The 20,533-nt window shown below is 33.6% G+C and overlaps 1 pseudogene; it reads left to right on the top strand.

The window, feature by feature from the left end:
- LOC120182458 overlaps nucleotides 1–20,533 on the top strand; it is a 34,990-nt pseudogene that overhangs the window by 6,873 nt on the left and 7,584 nt on the right.

The following is a 20,533-nucleotide window of genomic DNA, read 5'->3' as shown; positions in this document are numbered from 1 at the left end:
CTGCATCAGAGAAGGCATACAAACTAAAGCTAGAGTCTCTAGGTTACCAAAGTCCTAGGAGTGTCCTTAAGGTATCTAAAGATTTTCTTAATGGCTTTTAGATGTGATTCTTTAGGGCATGATTGAAATCTAGCACATAAGAAAACACTAAACATAATGTCCGATCTACTTGCGGTTAGATAAAGCAAAGAGCCAATCATAGACCTATAAAGTTTAACATCTATACATTTACCTTCTTTATCTTTGTCAAGCTTTGTAGATGAGCTCAGTGGCTTGGGGTTTTTCATTTTCCAATCCAAACTTTTTGAGCATATCCTTGATGTATTTTGCTTGATTGATGAAGATGCCATCTTTTCTTTGCTTGATTTGGAGACCCAAGAAAATGAGAACTCCCCCATTATGATCATCTCGAATTCACTCTGCATTAGCTTAAAAAAATATTGGCAAAGAACATCATTAGTAGAACCAAATATTATATCATCAACATAAATTTGAACTACTAATAAATCTTTATCTTTTCGCTTTAAAAACAATGTAGTGTCAACATTTCCTTTTGAAAAACATTTTTCTATTAAAAAGTTTGACAATCTTTCATACCAAGCTCTAGGAGCTTGTTTTAAACCATATAAAGCTTTTGCCAATTTAAAAACATGATCTGAAAATTTTGAATCTTCAAAACCAGGAGGTTGTTTCACATACACTTCTTCTTTTATAAAACCATTTAAAAATGCACTTTTAACATCCATTTGATATAATTTAAATTCATTGAAACATGCAAATGCTAATAACATTCTTATTGCTTCCATCCTAGCTACGAGAACGTATGTTTCATCGTAGTCTATGCCCTTTTATTAAGTATAGCCTTGAGCAACAAGTCTAGCCTTGTTCCTCACTATATTACCACTTTCATCAAGCTTATTCCTAAATACCCATCTAGTACCTACATTAGATTTATTACTAGGCCTTTCAACTAATGTCCATACTTTACTTCTCTCAAATTGATTTAACTCTTCTTGCATAACCATAATCTAATGTTCATCATTTAATGTTTCTTTAATATTCGTAGGCTCTATGCATGAGATAAATACAACATAATTACATATATTTCTAAGCGAAGATTGAGTTGTTACCCCTTTGGATGGATCACCTATTATCTTACCATCTTTGACATAGAGACTTCCCTTTCTTCAATGGTTGGATTTTCGAGAACATCGTGAGTTTCCTCATCTTTCGTTTCTTTTTTTGATGATGGTTCTCCAACGTCATGTCTAACGTTATTTTCTTTTACAATACCTACGTCATCATCAACACAAGAATCCTTCCTCGAAAGGGGATTATCATCGAAAATAACATGTATAGACTCTTCTACCATTAAAGTTCTTTTATTAAATACTCGATAAGCTTTAGAATTTAAGGAATAACCCAAAAAAATTCCTTTATCACTTTTAGCATCAAATTTGCCAAGATTTTCTTTACCGTTGTTTAAAACAAAACATTTACATCCAAAAGGATGAAAATAACTAATGTTAGGCTTTTTATTTTGAAAATTTCATATGGAGTTTTCTTTAAAATTGGCCTAATCATTACTCGGTTAACATAACAAGTGGTATTTGTGGCTTAAGCCCAAAAATATTTTGGGAAATTATTTTCATAAAGCATGGGTCTAGTCATTTTTTCTAAAGTTCGATTTTTCCTCTCAACAAATCCATTTTGTCGAGGGTTCTAGGTATTCAAAAATTATGGATAATACCATTAGAATTACAAAAATAAGTAAATCCGAGATTTTTAAATTCGGTACCATGATCACTCCTAACACTAGTTATGGAGTAACCTTTTTCGTTTTGGATTACTTTTGAAAACATGATGAATTTTTCTAATGCTTCATCTTTAGTACTTAAGAATAGAACCCAAGTATATCTATAGTAGTCATCTACTAATACAAAACAATATTGTTTTCCACCTAAGCTAATAGTCCTAATTGGCTCAAAAAGATCTATATGGATCAATTGTAATGCTCTACTAGTTGATACATCATTAATGGATTTAAAATAGGCTCTTTTATGTTTTCCTTTACCACATGCATCACAGATTTTATCATTGCCGAATTTTAGCTTTGGCAATCTTCTTACCAGTTCTCCTTGAATTAGTCTTTGTAAAACACTCATGCTAGTATGTCCTAGTCTCCTATGCCATAACCAACTATCATGTTCATCCTTAGCAACTAGGCACAAATTAGTCATATTTATTGAATCAAGATGCACCATATAAATGTTTCCTATTCTATGACCAACAAGCATAATCTGATTAGATGTAATGTCAACAATTTTACAGCCATTTGTTTCAAATAAAACATTGTATCCTTTATCGCATAATTGACTAATACTCAATAGATTATGCTTTAACCCATTCACATATAATAGTTTTTCTATTTGTATGGAAGATGTATTACCTATCGTACCTATACCTTTAATGTAACCTTTTGAGTTATCACCAAAGGTTACCACTCCTCCATTTTTGTCGTTAAGCTCTATAAACCGGCTCTTGTCTCCAGTTATGTGTCTTGAGCATCCACTATCAAGGAACCATGAATTCGAACTTGTATTTTGCGCCTTGTAGTCATGCTCCTTTTCCTACAAACATAGATTAATTTCTAATTTTTGGTACCCAATTTCTTTTGGGTCAATATTCATTAGTTTCTAAAATTCTAGTCCCCTTGGGTATCCATTTGTGTAGGATATCCTTATCTTCAGTAGTAATGAGTTCTTTAGGAACCCATATACTTCTAACGATTTTACCATTAGAGGTTCTTTGGGGACCTCTATGATTGTAGTTTTTAAAACTTTTTCTAACAAAGTTGGATTTTGAATTTTCTCCATTTGCAAAACGTTTTGTTCCAACTTTATTGAAAAAAGCTTTAAGATCATTAATTTCTTTTTGATGATCATCGTTAACCTTTGAAAGTAAATTATGCAAATCAGAAATTTTCTTTTCAAAATCTTCAATTTTGATTTGCAATTCTTTAATTTTACTTTCAAGATCATTGTTGGTCCTGGATAAGAGATTATTTTCATTTTTCAATTTTGAAATATCTTTCTTTTATTTTGAAAATAATTTCTCATAATCCGAAGACAACCCAATATATTTCTCTACTAACTCATCAAAAGAATAATCTTCAAAATCAAATGAGTTAGAGGTTACCTGAGAATTCTCCCCGAAAGCCATCAAGCACAAGTTTGCTACTTCTTGTTCCTCTTCATCAGATTGTTCATCATCACTCCATGTAGCCACGTGTTCCTTGTGCTTTTTCTTCGATTGACCCTTCTTTTTCAATTGTGGGCAATCATATTTGACATGCCCTGGCTTTTTGCATTTGTAGCAAATGATCGGGTCTTTCTCCTTCGATTCAGTTTTGAAGCCTGCATTTCATTTGAATTTTCTTCTTCGGTTGGGCTTCATCAATTTTCTGAACCGCTTGGTAAATAATGCCATTTCTTCGTCATCATCATCTTCATCAGAATCACTCTCTTCCTTTGTGGATTTGAGAGCAACTCCAACGTTCTTCTTCTTCTCCGTCTCTTTCTTTGTCTCGTCCATCTTTTCGAGTTCTACCTCATCTTGAAGCATCATTTCATGCGTGAGGAGAGAACTAATTAGCTCATTGAGGGTTAAGGATTTTAAGTTTTTAGCCTCAATAATCGTCGTCTTATTTGATTGCCAAGGTTTTGGAAGATAATAAACTAACTTCCTTACAAGCTTCTCATTTAGAATGATCTTTCCATATGATTTGAGACCATTGACAATCATGGAAAATCTATCCGTCATAGCTTTGATTTCTTCTTCCGGTTTCATCCTAAAATTTTCATAGCTATGAGTTAGAAGACTAACTTTAGATTCTTTTACCTCGTTTGTGCCTTCATGAGTGACTTGTAGTTTATCCCATATCTCCTTGGCAGTTGTACAAGATGAAACTCTCCCGTATTCATCTGGTCCAAGATCACAAAAAATAATATGGATAGCCTTTGAGTTGAGCTGAAATATTCTTGTCTCTTCTTCACTTCATAATCTGGAATGAGTGGAAGGTATGATGTATCCGTCTTCTATGATATTCCACATTCCCATGTCACTTGCTTGAATGAAGTACCTCATTCTATTCTTCCAATAAGCATAATTTGCTCCATTTAAGAAAGAAGGCTTATTGATGGGCATTGAATCAAGACCGAAGTCAAAGTTTGAAGTAGAGGCCATTGATGACTTGAATATTGATATAACTCTTCCTGAATCGACTCAAGTGGTGGTTAAACCTTCAAATGAGTGTATCTCTGATACCAATTGTTGAGTTAATCGATTGATGAAATAGCCAAGAGGGGGTAAATTGGCAATTAAAATTTTGGTGGAAGCTTTTGCAGAAAATAAAAAATATTTGCACAACGATTTATAGTGATTCAACTTTCTCAACCAAAGTCTACGTCCACTACCTTAGCTATCCACACTAAGGATTTTCCAACAAATTCACTAATTTTTTCTTTCTTTTAAGGACAAAGAGTAACCTTACAACTCCCTCAAGAATTATACCCCAAATTCTTGAGAACACTCTCTCCCAAAGAGAAATACACAAATTTGCAAACTTACAGAAAAACCTCATAAGGCTAGATGTTTGCACAATTCTAGAACAAAGAAAGAACACTAAAAAATGAATACAATTGAGTACAAGTAGTGTTCTTGAAAGCAAAATGAATATTGAATGAAAATTGGCTTGAATTACTCAAACTTGATGTTTAAGGCTTTCTTTTTGTTTCTCTCACAATTGTTGTTTCTTGTTGTTAATCAATGGCTCCTAAGCTTGTTTAAGTACACCTTCAATTGATTCTGAACATTGGGGATCATTGGTGAAGTCAATAGAGCCGTTATGGTGTGAAAACCATTAAATAAAATAGTTGGGAGTGTGTGTATATCGGTACACTCTCAAGGTGTATCGGCACACTGTGTTTAAAATTCAAATATTTCGACCGTTATAAGACTTAGTGTATCGGTACACTTGGGGTGTATCGGTAAACTAATTGCATTCGATGTTTTATTAAAGCCAGAGTGTATCGATGCATAGGATGTGTATCGGTACACAAAATGCATTCGATGTTTCAATAAAAATAGAAGTGTATCGATGCATGGCTGTGCATCGGTATATAAAATAGCTTCGATGTTGGGTGTGCATCGATACACTAAAGAGTGTATCGATACATCCCTTCCCAAAAATAATTTTTAGCTCAATTATGGTTCGAAATACTTTGTAAAAATTATTTCAAAAATATTTTTAAGTTTCAAACACAATTTTACACTTAAGTAAGGATTGAAATTGACCTTTGAAAAACTTGGAGCAATATTTTTGATATTCAAATAGTTTAATCGAATATACTTCAAAAATGATTATAAAATCTTAAAATTCAATAACACTTAATTTGTTATATCGAAACATCAAAATGTTTTCAACATATGCTTTGTCAAAGGATTGAGAATTTCTCCTCACACACAACACGTGTATTGCAAAAACATAAGCTCTATGCTTGAGCTCTTTTCCCTTTTTAGTGGGAGTGAAAGCGATGTCTTTGTAAGATTTTATTCTCTGTGTTAGACCTAGTAAGTAGCTTTTGGGGTTCATATGCTCTATATCTTCATGAGAATTTATTCTCCGTGTCAGGCATAGGGAAATGTGCCCTATAGAATTGAACTCAATTTACTTAAGCCTGTAATGGACTAGGATTAAGGGTTTGGCAGCCCAAGGGGGCACCAACAAGGACAATTCGAGTACCTTTACTTATAGAACTGAAACCCTACATATAATAAACCATATAAATTCACCCGATCCAAGACTTTACTGAAACTCTATCCGTAGGTGTACACAAAGGAGAAATGAACTCTAACTTTTTTCTTTTAATTTTTTTATTTTTTTCTATGCATACGAACTAGTAATCATGCGTTTAGGTTTATTTTTCCAAACAAAGCATGGAACTAGAAAGTGTGAGGTTAGAATTTATATATAAATACCATGATAGATAGGATCTTTTTTTCCATTAATTGGTACTAACCATTTTATTTTTTCTTATTTTTATTTTATTTTGCTCTAACTTGTTTATATTGATTTATTTTGCTTGTATTGCATGATCATGACATTACCAGAAGGTGTTGATTCAAGAGAGTGGTTATTAAGTTGAAAATTTTTCATAAATGGACAAAAAGTTTTATGATCAAATAAACTATGACGCAACCAAGGAATGGCAACTCTAAGGATATAGGAGAATTATGCAGCCAAAGATCGTATGCCCATTAAAGAGCAAAAGGAGATACGAGAAATAAGAGAACAAATGACCAAGATGATGGATATAATATCTGTTTTGGCCAAAGGAAAATAGACTCCTGCACAAAAAGAGAGAAAGCTCAATGAATATAATCATGTAATCTCAGATATACAAAGGACTTCTGATCCTAACCAATTTGAGAAATTACATATAGTCATCATTCGTATTCACAAGTTGTCTGGAGATACCAAGGAAATGGTGACAACTGTAAAAGCTCCAAGAAATAAGAAGAAATCATGCAATCTGAAATCGTCGAGGTTTAGTATGCTCCCGACGTCGAAAACTCAGGTTTAATCCAAGACAAAAGGTAGTTATCATTTTGATGCTATCCCTATATCATATATGGAGTTGTACGAGAAGCTACTTGAAGTGCGAGAAGCGGCTTTGCATTATGTGAAATCATGGCAACCTCCGTTTCTATATTGGTATGACATCAGTGTTCATTGTGAATATCATACCGGAGCTCAAGGACATGCCATTGAGAATTGTATTGCCTTCAAACATCAAGTCCAATGTCTTTTGGTTCATGGAATCTTAGAGTTTATGATAAATGATCGACCTAGTTTGGTCACTGAAGGTCCTGCTAAATTAATACCAAAAGTATTCAAAGGTAAGAGTGTCAGTAAAGGCGTCCAGAAGGAAGAAGACTTGCTGATGTACGAGGCTCAAATGCGTCAATTAAAGATTGAAAATGATAAATTGAGCATCGAAATGGAAACCATGCATAAGGATTTTCAAAAGAGTGGATAACAGGGGTCACCAAACTGAAAAAGAACTATAAGATACATGAAGGTCGAGCTAAAAAGTTTTCTCATGGTTTATGAGTTGCAGAAGACATGCGCAATACAACCATCATTAATTTGAAAAAATATCAAGCTAAAAATCAAATGTTAAGAATGGTCATAATTAATAGGGAAACCTCATATTAGATCCATTATTATGAGATTTATACCGAATTAAAAGCCACTAAAGCCAAAAATAATACATTGACGAAGATGGTAGAGAATTATGAAGATATTGTACAAGAACTCCGTAACCATAAAGATTCTATTGAAAACATTTTGATATTTCCATATAACAAATTAAGTTAAATGAATTTTAAGATTGTGCAATAAGGTTTTCTAAGTATATTCGATATAATTATTCGAATATCAAAACATTACTCTAAATCTTTCAAAAATCATTTTTAATCCTTACTCAAGTGTAAAATTAAGTTTTAATCTTAAAACAATTTTAAAATAATTTTACAAAGTATTTCGAACCATTTCAAAGCCAAAAATTCCAGATTGCTCAGAGGGAACCGATTCCCCCCAAGGGGGTACCGATTCCCCCCTGAATGGTTTGGCTTCGAGAATTCCAGTATGATCGGAGGGAACCGATTCCCCCCCAGGGGGTACCAATTCCCCCCTGTGTAACGGTCGAAATATTTGAATTTTACACTTAGGGAACCGATTCCCCATAGGGGGTACCGATTCCCCCCACGCTCCAAACTGTTTTATTAATTGATTTCACACTAAAACGACTATATTATCTTCATTAATGATCCCCAACATTTAGAAGTGATTCAAGGTGTATTTAAGCAAGATTAGAAGCCATTGATCAATAACAAGAAACATCAAGCAACTAGAATCAAGAGATAATCAAAGAGAAAGCATCAAACCTCAAGTTTGAGCATTTCAAGCCTATTTTTCATTCAATATTCATCTTGCTTTCAAGAACACTTATTGTGCTCAATTGTATTCATTTTTGAGTGTTCTTTTCTTTGTTCTAGAATTGTGCAAACAATCTACCATGTGAGGATTTCCTTGTAAGTTTGCAAATTTGTATTGTTCTCTTTGGGAGAGAGTGTTCTCAAGAATTTGGGATATAATTCTTGAGGGTTTGTAAGATTACTCTTTGTCCTCAAAAGAAAGACAAATTAGTGAATTTGTGGAAAATCCTTAGTGTGGATAGCTAAGGTAGTGGACGTAGACTTTGGTTGAGAAAGTCGAACCACTCTAAATCGCTGTGCAATTTCTTTCAATTTTCTGCAAAAGCTTTCACCAAAATTTTTATTGCCAATTCACCCCCTCTTGGCCAATTCTTTCAATCGATTAACTCAACAATTGGCATCAGAGCGTAACTCATTTGAAGGTTTAATCGCCTCTTGAGTCGATTCGGGAAGAGTTACATCGATAATCAAAGTCATCAATGGCCTCTACTTCAAACTTCGACTCCGGTCTTGATTCGATGCCCGTCAACAAGCCTTCTTTCTTCAATGGGGCTAATTAAGCCTATTGGAAAAATATGATGATGTACTTCATTCAAGCAATTGACATGGGAGCATGGAATGTCGTAGAAGAAGGATACTTCAAGCCTATCACTCATCCAAGATTATGGAGTGAAGGAGAGACAAAAATGTTCCAGCTCAACTCCAAAGCCATCCATATCATATTTTGTGCTCTTGGACCAGATGAATACGGAAGAGTTTCATCTTGTACAACCGCCAAAGAAATATGGGACAAACTTCAAGTCACTCATGAAGGTACCGATGAGGTAAAGAAATTTAAAATTAGTATTCTAAAGCATAGCTATGAAAATTTCAGGATGAAACCAAATGAAGATATCAAATCTATGACGGATAGATTTTCAACGATTGTCAATGGTCTCAAATCATATGGAGAGATCATTTCAAATGAAAAGCTTGTGAGGAAGTTAGTCTACTCCCTCCCAAAATCGTGGCAATCAAAGAAGACAGCAATCATCGAGTCTAAGGATCTAACATCCTTAACTCTTGAAGAACTAATCGGTTCACTCCTCACTCATGAAATGATGCTTGAAGATGAGGTGGACCTTGATAAGATTGAAGAGATACCAAAGGAGAAGGAGAAGAAGAAAAACATTAGAGTTGCTCTCAAATCCATAAAAAATGAGAGTGATTCGGATTAAGATGACGATGACGAGGAAATGGCATTGTTTTCCAAACGGTTCAGAAAAATGATGAGACCTTACCGAGAAAGAAAATTCAAACGAAATGAAGGCCTAAAAAATGAACCAAAAGAGAAGGAACCGATCATTTTCTATGAATACAAAAAGCCGGGGCATGTCAAATATGATTGCCCACAATTGAAGAGAAAGGGTCAATCAAAGAATAAGCACAAGGCTCATGTGTCTACATGGAGCGATGCAGAAGGTTCCGATGAAGAAGAACAAGAAGTAGCAAACTTGTGCTTGATGGCATTTGGGGAAGATTCTAAGGTAACCTCTAACTCATCTGATTTTGATGATTTATCCTATGATGAGCTATTAGAGGAATATAATGGGTTGGCTTCGGATTATGAGAAATTATTTTTAAAATATAAAAATGATGTTTCAAAATTGAAAAATGAAAATAAACTCATATCCAAAACCAACAACGATCTTGAAAGTAAAATCAAAGATTTGCAAATCAAACTAGAAGAGTTTGAAAAGAAAAATTTAGATTTGCAAAATTTACTTTCAAAGGTCAATGATGATCATCAAAAGAAAATTGATGATCTTAAAGCTTCTTTTGATAAAGTTGGAACAAAACGTTTTGAAAGTGGAGAAAATTCAAAATCCAACTTTGCTAGAAAAAGTTTTAAAAACTACAAAAGCTTCTTTTGATAAAGTTGGAACAAAATGTTTTGAAAGTGGAGAAAATTCAAAATCCAACTTTGCTAGAAAAAGTTTTAAAAACTACAATCATAGAGGTCCCCAAAGAACCTCTAATGGAAAAATCGTTAGAAGTATATGGGTTCCTAAGGAGCTCATTACTACTAAAGATAAGGATATCCTACACAAATGGATACCTAAGGGGACTAGGATTTTGGAAACTAATGAATATGGACCCAAAAGAATTTGGGTACCAAAAATTAGAAATTAATCTATGTTTGTAGGAAAAGGAGCATTGCTACAAGGCACGGGAAACAAATCCAAATTCATGGTACCTTGATAGTGGATGCTCAAGACACATGACCGGAGACAAAAACCGATTCATTGAGCTTAATGCCAAAAATGGAGGAGAAGTGACTTTTGGTGATGATTCAAAAGGTCACATTGAAGGTATTGGTACTATCGGTAATACCTCTTCCATACAAATTAAGAATGTTTTATATGTGAATGGATTAAAGCATAATCTTTTGAGTATTAGTCAATTTTGTGATAAAGGATTCAATGTCATGTTTGATATTAATGGTTGTAAAGTCATTGACATTGCATCTAATCGGATTATGCTTGTTGGTCATAGAATAGGAAACATATACATGGTGCATTTAGATTATATTGATATGACTAATTTGTGCCTAGTTGCTAAGGATGAACATGATAGTTGGTTATGGCATAGGAGACTAGGACATGCTAGTATGAGTGTTTTCTAACGGCTAATTCAAGGTGATTTAGTTCGAGGGTTGCCTAAGCTTAAATTTGATAATGATAAAATCTGTGATGCTTGTGCTAAAGGAAAGCAAAAGCGAGTTTCTTTTAAATCCATTAATGGCATATCAACTAGTAGAGTATTACAATTGATCCATATAGATATTTTTGGGCCAACTAGGACTACTAGCTTGGGTGGAAAACAATATGCATTTGTCTTGGTAGATGACTATTCTAGATATACTTGGGTTCTATTTTCAAGTACTAAAGATGAAGCATTAGAACATTTCATCACATTTTCAAAAATAATCCAAAATGAAAAAGGTTACTCTATAACTAGTGTTAGGAGTGATCATGGCACTGAATTTGAAAATCTTGGATTTATTGAGTTTTGTAATTCTAATGGTATTAGCCATAATTTTTCAGCACCTAGAACCCCTCAACAAAATGGAGTTGTTGAGAGGAAAAATCGAACTTTAGAAGAAATGGCTAGAACCATGCTTTGTGAAAATAATTTGCCAAAATATTTTTGGGCGGAAGCCACAAATATCACTTGTTATGTTATAAATCGAGTAATGATTAGGCCAATTTTAAAGAAAACTCCATATGAAATTTTAAAAAATAAAAAGCCTAACATTAGCTATTTTCATCCTTTTGGATTTAATTGTTTTGTTTTAAACAACAGTAAAGAGAACCTTGGCAAATTTGATGCTAAAAGTGATGAAGGAATTTTTCTGGGTTATTCCTTAAATTCTAAAGCTTATCGAGTATTTAATAAAAGAACTTTAGTTGTAGAAGAGTCTATACATGTTATTTTCGATGATAATCCCCTTCTGAGGAAGGATTCTTGTGTGAATGATGATGTAGGTGTTATAAATACAAATGGCATTAGACATGACGTTGGAGAACCATCATCAAAGGAAGAAACAAAAAATGAGGAAACTCATGATCCTCTTGAGAATCCAACCATTGAAGAAAGGGAAGTATCTTATCCAAGAGAGTACAACTATGTCAAGGATGGTGAAATTATAGGTGATCCATCCAAAGGGGTAACAACTCGATATTCTCTTAGAAATATTTGTAATTATGTTGCATTTATCTCATGCATAGAGCCTAAGAATATTAAAGAAGCATTAAATGATGAACATTGGATTATGGCTATGCAAGAAGAGTTAAATCAATTTGAGAGAAGTAAAGTATGGACATTAGTTGAAAGGCCTAGTAATAAATCTACTGTAGGTACTAGATGGGTATTTAGGAATAAGCTTGATGAGAGTGGTAATATAGTGAGAAACAAGGCTAGACTTGTTGCTCAAGGGTATACTCAAGAAGAGGGCATAGACTATGATGAAACATACGCTCCCGAGCTAGGATGGAAGCAATTAGAATGTTACTAGCATTTGCATGTTTTCATGAATTTAAATTATATCAAATGGATGTTAAAAGTGCTTTTTAAAATGGTTTTATAAAAGAAGAAGTGTATGTGGAACAACCTCCAGGTTTTGAAGATTCAAAATTTCCGGATCATGTTCTTAAATTGACAAAAGCACTTTATGGTTTAAAACAAGCTCCAAGAGCTTGGTATGAAAGATTGTCAATTTTTTTAATTGAAAAAGGTTTTTCAAAAGGGAAGGTTGACACTACATTGTTTTTAAAGCATAAAGGTAAAGATTTATTAGTAGTTCAAATTTATGTTGATGATATAATATTTGGTTCTACTAATGAAGTTCTTTGCCAAGAATTTTCTAAGCTAATGCAAAGTGAATTCGAGATGAGCATGATGGGGGAGCTCTCATTTTTCTTGGGACTCCAAATCAAGCAAAAAAAGATGGCATCTTCATCAATCAAGCTAACTACGTCAAAGATATGCTCAAGAAGTTTGGACTAGAAAATGATAAACCTCATGACACTCCAATGAGCTCTTCAACAAAGCTTTACTTAGATGAAGGAGGTAAATGTGTAGATGTTAAACTATATAGGTCAATGATTGGATCTCTACTTTATCTAACTGCAAGTAGATTGGACATTATGTTTAGTGTTTGCTTATGTGCTAGATTTCAATCATGCCCTAAGGAATCACATTTACTAGCTGTTAAGAGAATCTTTAGATACCTAGGACACTCCTAGTTTAGGACTTTTGTATCCTACAGACTCTAGCTTTAGCTTGCATGCTTTTTCTGATGCGGATTATGGAGGATGCAAATTAGATAAGAAAAGCACCTCCGGTACTTGCCAATTCCCTGGAAATATGCTGATTTCTTGGTTTTCAAAGAAACAAAATTGTGTTGCATTATCTAGCACTGAATCCGAATACATTTCAGCTGGTAGTTGTTGTGCACAAGTTTTATAGATGAAACAACAACTTTTTGATTATGGAATTGAAGTTGGTACCATTCCTATCAAGTGTGACAATACTAGTGCTATTTGTCTCACTAAAATCCCATCCAACACTCTAGAACTAAGCACATTGAAATAAGACATCACTTCATTAGAGACCATGTCACTAAGGAAGATGTAGTTCTAGAATTTGTTGATACTTTGCACCAATTAGTGGATATCTTTACAAAACCTTTAGACAAGGAAAGATTTTGGACACTTAGGAGAGAATTAGGTTTAACCAACCTATCTTCACTTAGTGTTTAAAATAATTTTAGCACTTTTAAGACTAAATGAAAAAAAGCTAATTTTTGATTGCATTCATTGCTATTTGTTAGGGGGAGTTTATGATTCTTGATGAAAAATTAATTTTATGTTCAAATATCATTTAAAGAATAATTTGATTGTTTGAACATGATTAATTTTCAATATATGAATTGTCAATACCACTAGAGAAAATTAATTTAGCATTTTGTGTGTTTAAAATCGGATTTTAGCATTTTAGTGCAGATGGAATTGATACCCCCATGAGGGAACCGATTCCCCCCACAGGGGAATCGATACCCCCTGGGTTTCTGGTTTTATCGGGCAGAACCTCATTTTCTTTGCTCAAACCCTCTTCTCTTCACACCGTTTCTTCCCTCTACTCTCTCAAATCTCAATTCTTGCCTCAAATCAACGTTTTTAATTGGAATTCACTTCAAACATCATCTTCTAAACCTGCTAGCATCATTAAAATCGTGCAAACAACATCAAAATCCATTCAATCTCATATTTCAAGGTAAATTTTTCTAAAACTCTCTATTTCATTGATTTTGAACATAGAACTAGTGTTAATTAGTTCTAGGTTGAACTTTAGATCGGGCATTGATTGTTTAGTGATTAGAAACTAGGTATTACAACTAATTTCATCAAAAACACAAGAATTTTTCAAAAATTTTGAAATTAAAAAAAATGTTTTTCAAATTATTGTGTTTTGATTGAATTATGTTGTTGTTATGAAAACTATACATATATTGTTTCTCAAAACCGTATTTTTCAAAAGTTTTCAAAAACTTTGCCCATTAGGATTGATTTAGAGAACCTTGAAATATTGAGGACTCAATTGAGTTTTGGGATTGATTGAATTGCATACATGTGTTTTCTAAATTGCAGGTTATTCATTCTATTCCGATTTCCTAAACCGTGTCCAATCCTAAACGTGCTAGGTCATCATCTAGTCGCTCACACCGTCAACCAAATCCACCTCCAAATCCTCCTCCTATTCCTGAAAATCCAATTCCTAATCCTAATCCTATTGATCCTAATTTGTCTATTCAAAACTCGTGCTTCAATCATCTTGGTCCTAGAAATCATTATTTTTGGTATTATCAATATTTCGACTCTTACAAAATTAGAGAAGAATGTATTCCTTCTCGTCAAGCTATGTTAGATATTAATTTTAAATATCTTCCTCTTTTACAAGAGTGGAAATTTGACAAACTCTTTGAACTTGAACCCATTGTCTACCATCAACTTTTTCGTATTTTCTATTCTAATGCCGTTTGTGTTAAAAATCGAACTGAAATCGAAACCATAGGAATTCGTTCCTACCTCCTAGGACAATTCTTATATATTTACTCGGCTTACATAGCCAATGCATTCGGATTAGATAATGATGGTATTTCAAATGAAAAACAAATCTTAGGATCTCGTTATAAAAGAAGGGATAGTGCAAGTGTCTTAGACCTTCATGAACGTTTTCTTCATCTAATGATTTCTTGGTGGTTTCGACCATCCGGAGGTCATTATTCTACTCTTAGAGCCTTGGATCTTTGGTGGTTACATTATTTTGAAAATGATATTAAAATAAACCTACCTCAGATCATTTTTGCTGAAATTATTGAAACCGTAAACCTTGTACCTAACAAGAAACTCTGTTCATCTCTAGTTTACGGTTGCATTTTGAGTAACCTATTTTCTAAAGCCGGGCTTAGAGTTGGTCTAGATGCCTCCTTTCCTCTAAAGAAACAAATTAATCTTCTTTCCTTAACGAGAGCGGGATGGATAAAGGATAAGGAAACTGGTGAATGGGTTCGATCTTCTGAAAATACTCCGGGAGCTAGTTCTTCACGAGCACAACCAGAAGCTGACGATGATCCCGAACTTGAACAATTAATGCAAGACATCGATGAAGCCGAAGATGAGCCTGAGCAGCCCGAGGAGCAAGCACAACAAACGCATCAAATGCCTCTATATTTTCAATCCTTTATGGAGACATTCGATTTTCGATATGCTACCATGGATTCGCGCTTTACTTCTATAGAATCCCATTTATCCACAATGGGAGCTCAACAATTAGAAATTCTTCGGGAGATGCATGCAAACAATGAAGCAACCAACGCGCGTATTAATGAACTCACTCACGAAATGGCCGCTATACGAGCTCGTTTTCCTCCTCCCGATCCGGATGTTTGATTCTGTGCTTAGCTTTTAAAACTTTGAACTAAAAGATTATTGTTTTAACATTTTGAATATTTTGGAATGTTTGAATTTGTGGATTGATTGATTTTGAATTTGTTTGGATTTATGGATGGTGAGAACTTATATATTTGGTATGGTTAAATTTATTCATTATTGCATCATTTACATCATTTTAGCAATATGACCAATTTTGCCATGTCACATTAATTATGAATATTGTTTATGAAACTAATGGCTAACGTTTCTCTTGATTGTGATCTTAGCAGCTTAAACTATATAATCAATTGGCTAAATGATTTCAAAACCTTGTTTAAAATTCTTTACAAATGTCTTTTTGATTTAACAAAAAGGGGGAGAAGTGTTAAAGTTTTAAAGAGGAGTAAGTGTTAAAGTAAGGGGGAGTAATTTTCGAGGAGTAAGTGTTAAAGTAAGGGGGAGTAATTTTAAAAAACGTCGGTTTTTGATTTTAAAATCTTAAAATTACTAAAATGTTTTGTTATATCAAAAAGGGGGAGATTGTTGAAAACATTTTGATATTTCGGTATAACAAATTAAGTTAAATGAATTTTAAGATTGTACAATAAGGTTTTCTAAGTATATTCGATATAATTATTCGAATATCAAAACATTACTCTAAATCTTTCAAAAATCATTTTTAATCCTTACTCAAGTGTAAAATTAAGTTTTAATCTTAAAACAATTTCAAAATAATTTTACAAAGTATTTCGAACCATTTCAAAGCCAAAAATTCCAGATTGCTCAGAGGGAACCGATTCCCACCCAAGGGGGTACCGATTCCCCCTGAATGGTTTGGCTCCGAGAATTAATTCCAGTATGCTCGGAGGGAACCAATTCCCCCCAGGGGGTACCGATTCCCCCCTGTGTAACGGTCGAAATATTTGAATTTTACACTTAGGGAATTGATTCCCCATAGGGGGTACCGATTCCCCCATGCTCCAAACTGTTTTATTAATTAACTTCACACTAAAACAACTATATTATCTTCATTAATGATCCCCAACATTCAAAAGTGATTCAAGGTGTATTTAAGCAAGCTTAGAAGCCATTGATAAATAACAAGAAACATCAAGCAACTAGAATCAAGAGAGAATCGAAGAGAAAGCATCAAACCTCAAGTTTGAGCATTTCAAGCCTATTTTTCATTCAATATTCATCTTGCTTTCAAGAAAACTTATTGTGCTCAATTGTATTCATTTTTGAGTGTTCTTTTCTTTGTTCTAGAATTGTGCAAACAATCTACCTTGTGAGGATTTCCTTGTAAGTTTGCAAATTTGTATTGTTCTCTTTGGGAGAGAGTGTTCTCAAGAATTTGGGTATAATTCTTGAGGGTTTGTATGGTTACTCTTTGTCCTCAAAAGAAAGAAAAATTAGTGAATTTTTAGAAAATCCTTAGTGTGGATAGCTAAGGTAGTGGACGTAGACTTTGGTTGAGAAAGTCGAACCACTCTAAATCACTGTGCAATTTCTTTCAATTTTCTGCAAAAGCTTTCACCAAAATTTTTAATGCCAATTCACCCCCCTCTTGGCCAATTCCTTCAATCGATTAACTCAACAGATTCCCTCACAAAGGAGAATGAACAACATTGCCTACAACTCCAATAATTGACACATAAGATGAAAAAAAAGACAATGTTATAAAGGAAGTTGCTGCTCAAGCAATCAATGTGGCTAATAAAACTGGTTGATTTAGCTGGCTTTACGAGAGAATTAAATCAGATTAACAACTCAACACCTGAGCATGAGTAGAAGTTAATTTGGCCTTTAATGGAAATAAAGAAGTTAGGAGTGAAAGTTATCCTCTATATGTAAAGTTTTGTTTGATGTATCGAAACTTTTGTGTTCAATGAAATTTGTTTTAAGATGATCACTATTGATTAACTCCTTCGTTGCATTTTCATTTTGCATATGTACTTTTACGTTTGCATTTACATTTTCATTTTTGCATTTGCATTTTTGCACAGTTGCATTTATAATTTCAATATTATATCATGCATTCACATTTTGTTAGTTTCAAACTATTTTAGATGCATTAAAACATGAAAATATGGGAATAATTTGTGGAGGATTCCATGACATAATTTTCGAAATCAAATTGGAGCTAACTTGGTCTTCTTAGAGAAGGATAAGAACCATGAATGAGATTTTAGCAAGGATTGATAAAATCGAGAAACTCCAAGAGCAACTTATCAAGACTCAACAGGAGATGATTGATCAAGCAAAAAAGTTCCAGGATGATTTAAAAGATCAAATGACCAAATTAATGGAAATGATGAATGTTGTGATCCATGGAGAGAAATCCTTAGAGGATCCTGTTGTAACAGATTTGGATGGGATTATGAATGCTAGTGGTGTAGCTGATGCAATAAAAACAAATGACCCAGAACTTGTCAAGGAAAGTGCAAATCTAATAAAGATCCAAAAATCAGGTATGATATCGGAAAATGCGACAGAGATCAAGTTGAAGAGAAGTATGGAAGAAGTTCAAGTGCCATTGAAGAAAACTAAACAAAGCACAAATCTAGACGATCTTTCACAAGGTTTTCAAGATGATGGCAAGGAGGAAATTAGGTCAAAAGAATTTCTACCTAATTTTCCTTCAGTTTCGTGCAACAAGTTATATTACAAGTTGCTCCAAGCCCAGATTATTACTCCATGGCGGGCTAAGTCTTTGTTACTTCCATACCCAAGTTGGTATAATGAGAAAGTTTCTTGTGACTATCATGCTGAAGCCCGAGGGTACTCCATCAAGAATTGTGGTAACTTCAAACAGCGAGTTCAAGACCTTTTAGTTCAGGGAATCATAGTAGTGGATGTTAATGATCAGTCTATTTTGGTCAAACAATTGGGAATCAAACCCCAAAATAAAGTTAATAGTATTAAAACAAGTGAATTACATGCCATAAAGGACGAGGAAAACAAGGTATTTGAGCCAAAGATAAAAGATTCAACTCTCAACACCTCTCTGATTATAAATGATGAAAAAGAAGTGAAAGGAGAGGTAATTCGAGGCTGTCCCATAGGTTTAATAATGAATGAGACAGATGTAACCCTAAAGAAACCTCAAACACCTATATCAGATTTCCTGAAGACAATTGGAGAATTAATTGGAAATGCAATCAGCAAAAGACCAATCAATCAAGAAGCGAAAGTTGATGATATGAATGAATGTCGCATCCAGAACTCCCCCGATCGTAAAAGAGAAATTAGTCATTCAGAACGATCAAAGAAAGTGAAAGTCTCGATCGAAATAAAATCTGAAGGTGTTTCAAGAATCTATCTCAGATCTGTACCCTTATTTGGTTAAAGGTCAATACATTACACCAAGATTGGTGAAAGTGTCACCAAAGTCTTATGCCCATTGCTATGATCAAAATAGCTTCTATAATTTTCACTTGGGGGTGTCGGGGCATTTAATAGGGAATTATTGGCCACTGTTAAAGGAAATAGAGATGCTCGTTGACAAGGGAGTTTTGACACAAGAAATGATCAAGAAATGGGGAGCAAATGAGGACAAAATCCTGGTCTGATTACACACCTTGGTCAGATTACACACCCAACATTACAGGAGTAATGGGTCAAGCTAAATAAACAAATAGAAGTTGATATCTACCACTGTAGTACTTTATATTTTCAACATCCTGTTTGAACTTGTTTTTTTGTTCCTTTCTCCGCCTTTTGTGCAATAAATAAACATTGTTTTTCTTTATGAAAGGTTATGAGCATTGATCAATTTTGCAATATTGTCGTTCTTTGAATATTAACGAGATTAAAAACACTTTTTGATTAGGGTTACAAATCTTTGACAAAATCATTGAAAACTGGAAAAACAAAGTCCCTTGACCTTACCTCAGAAGAAATACACTCAAACACCATCCTTTTATAATTATGAGATAGCCTTCTCCTATTGAAAATAATTTGCAAAAAGGCTTGGTATTTAGATATAGGAGCGTACAACATAGGGCATTGTTTGTGTATTACATTACAAATCGACTAGAGTACTTTTCTATTGGTGACGTTTGATGACGAATGTAATCTTCACAAATAGGTAAATATAGTTTAAGTTAGTTGCTTGAGAATTGAACTCTAACAAAGAAATCTTTTGACTTCTACCAAAACACCTAGACTATAACAGGTTCTTCTTAAGAAGCTTAAGAAGTTGGAGCCTTATACTTATATTATATTATATATACAATAAAGCTTGAGTTATCCCCCTAAAGCAATTGGTTAATAGCCCCAGCTTTATTGATAATATTCAGTTAGCCTGTTATGCTTGAGTTGTCCCCCTAAAGCAATTGGTTAATAGACCCGACTTTATGGATAATATTCAGCTAACCTATTATACTATTATATGCAATAAAGCTTGAACTGTCCCTCTAGAACAATTGGTTAATCGCCCTGGCTTTATGGATAAGTTTCAAATATAAAAAAGAAAAAAAGGAAAGAAAGAAAAGAGAAAAAAAGAAATGAAAAAGAAAAAGAAGTTACTAAGGGAGTTAAGAAACACCTGTTATAGTCAACTTCACACAAGCACTCATAAATTTCATTTTTAGACCAATATTTTTGCACTACTTTGATTAGATGAGTCTAAATGAAAGATTCCAGAGAATTGAAATAGAAGTATTCTAGAAAGTCTAAGTAATTGGCTATGATAGTTATGTCATTTTGTTCGCATCCGGTTAAAATACCAAGTCCTTAAAGTGAGGCATATGGAAATGTTCACAAAGAGCAAGAGAGGATTGACATCTTAAATAGATGTAACCATAGAAAATAGAAAAGCCATTCTGAAACCAACCCAAATTTTGATAGTTGTCAAAGAGTTATAACTCTAAAACATTAAAGAACTATTAATTCTTTTTATATTCTTTGAATTCATGCTTATGATTTGATTCTATTATGAACCTGTAAAGAGACAATATTTTACAAAATGCTTTTATTATTTGGTAAAGAAATGA

This window comes from Hibiscus syriacus, unplaced genomic scaffold (assembly GCF_006381635.1).
Source record: "Hibiscus syriacus cultivar Baekdansim isolate YM2019G1 unplaced genomic scaffold, ASM638163v2 tig00112657_pilon, whole genome shotgun sequence".
In the NCBI taxonomy this organism is placed as follows: domain Eukaryota; kingdom Viridiplantae; phylum Streptophyta; class Magnoliopsida; order Malvales; family Malvaceae; genus Hibiscus; species Hibiscus syriacus.
The sequence above is the reverse complement of the archived record's forward strand: the minus strand, read 5'-3'. Positions and strand labels throughout refer to the sequence as shown.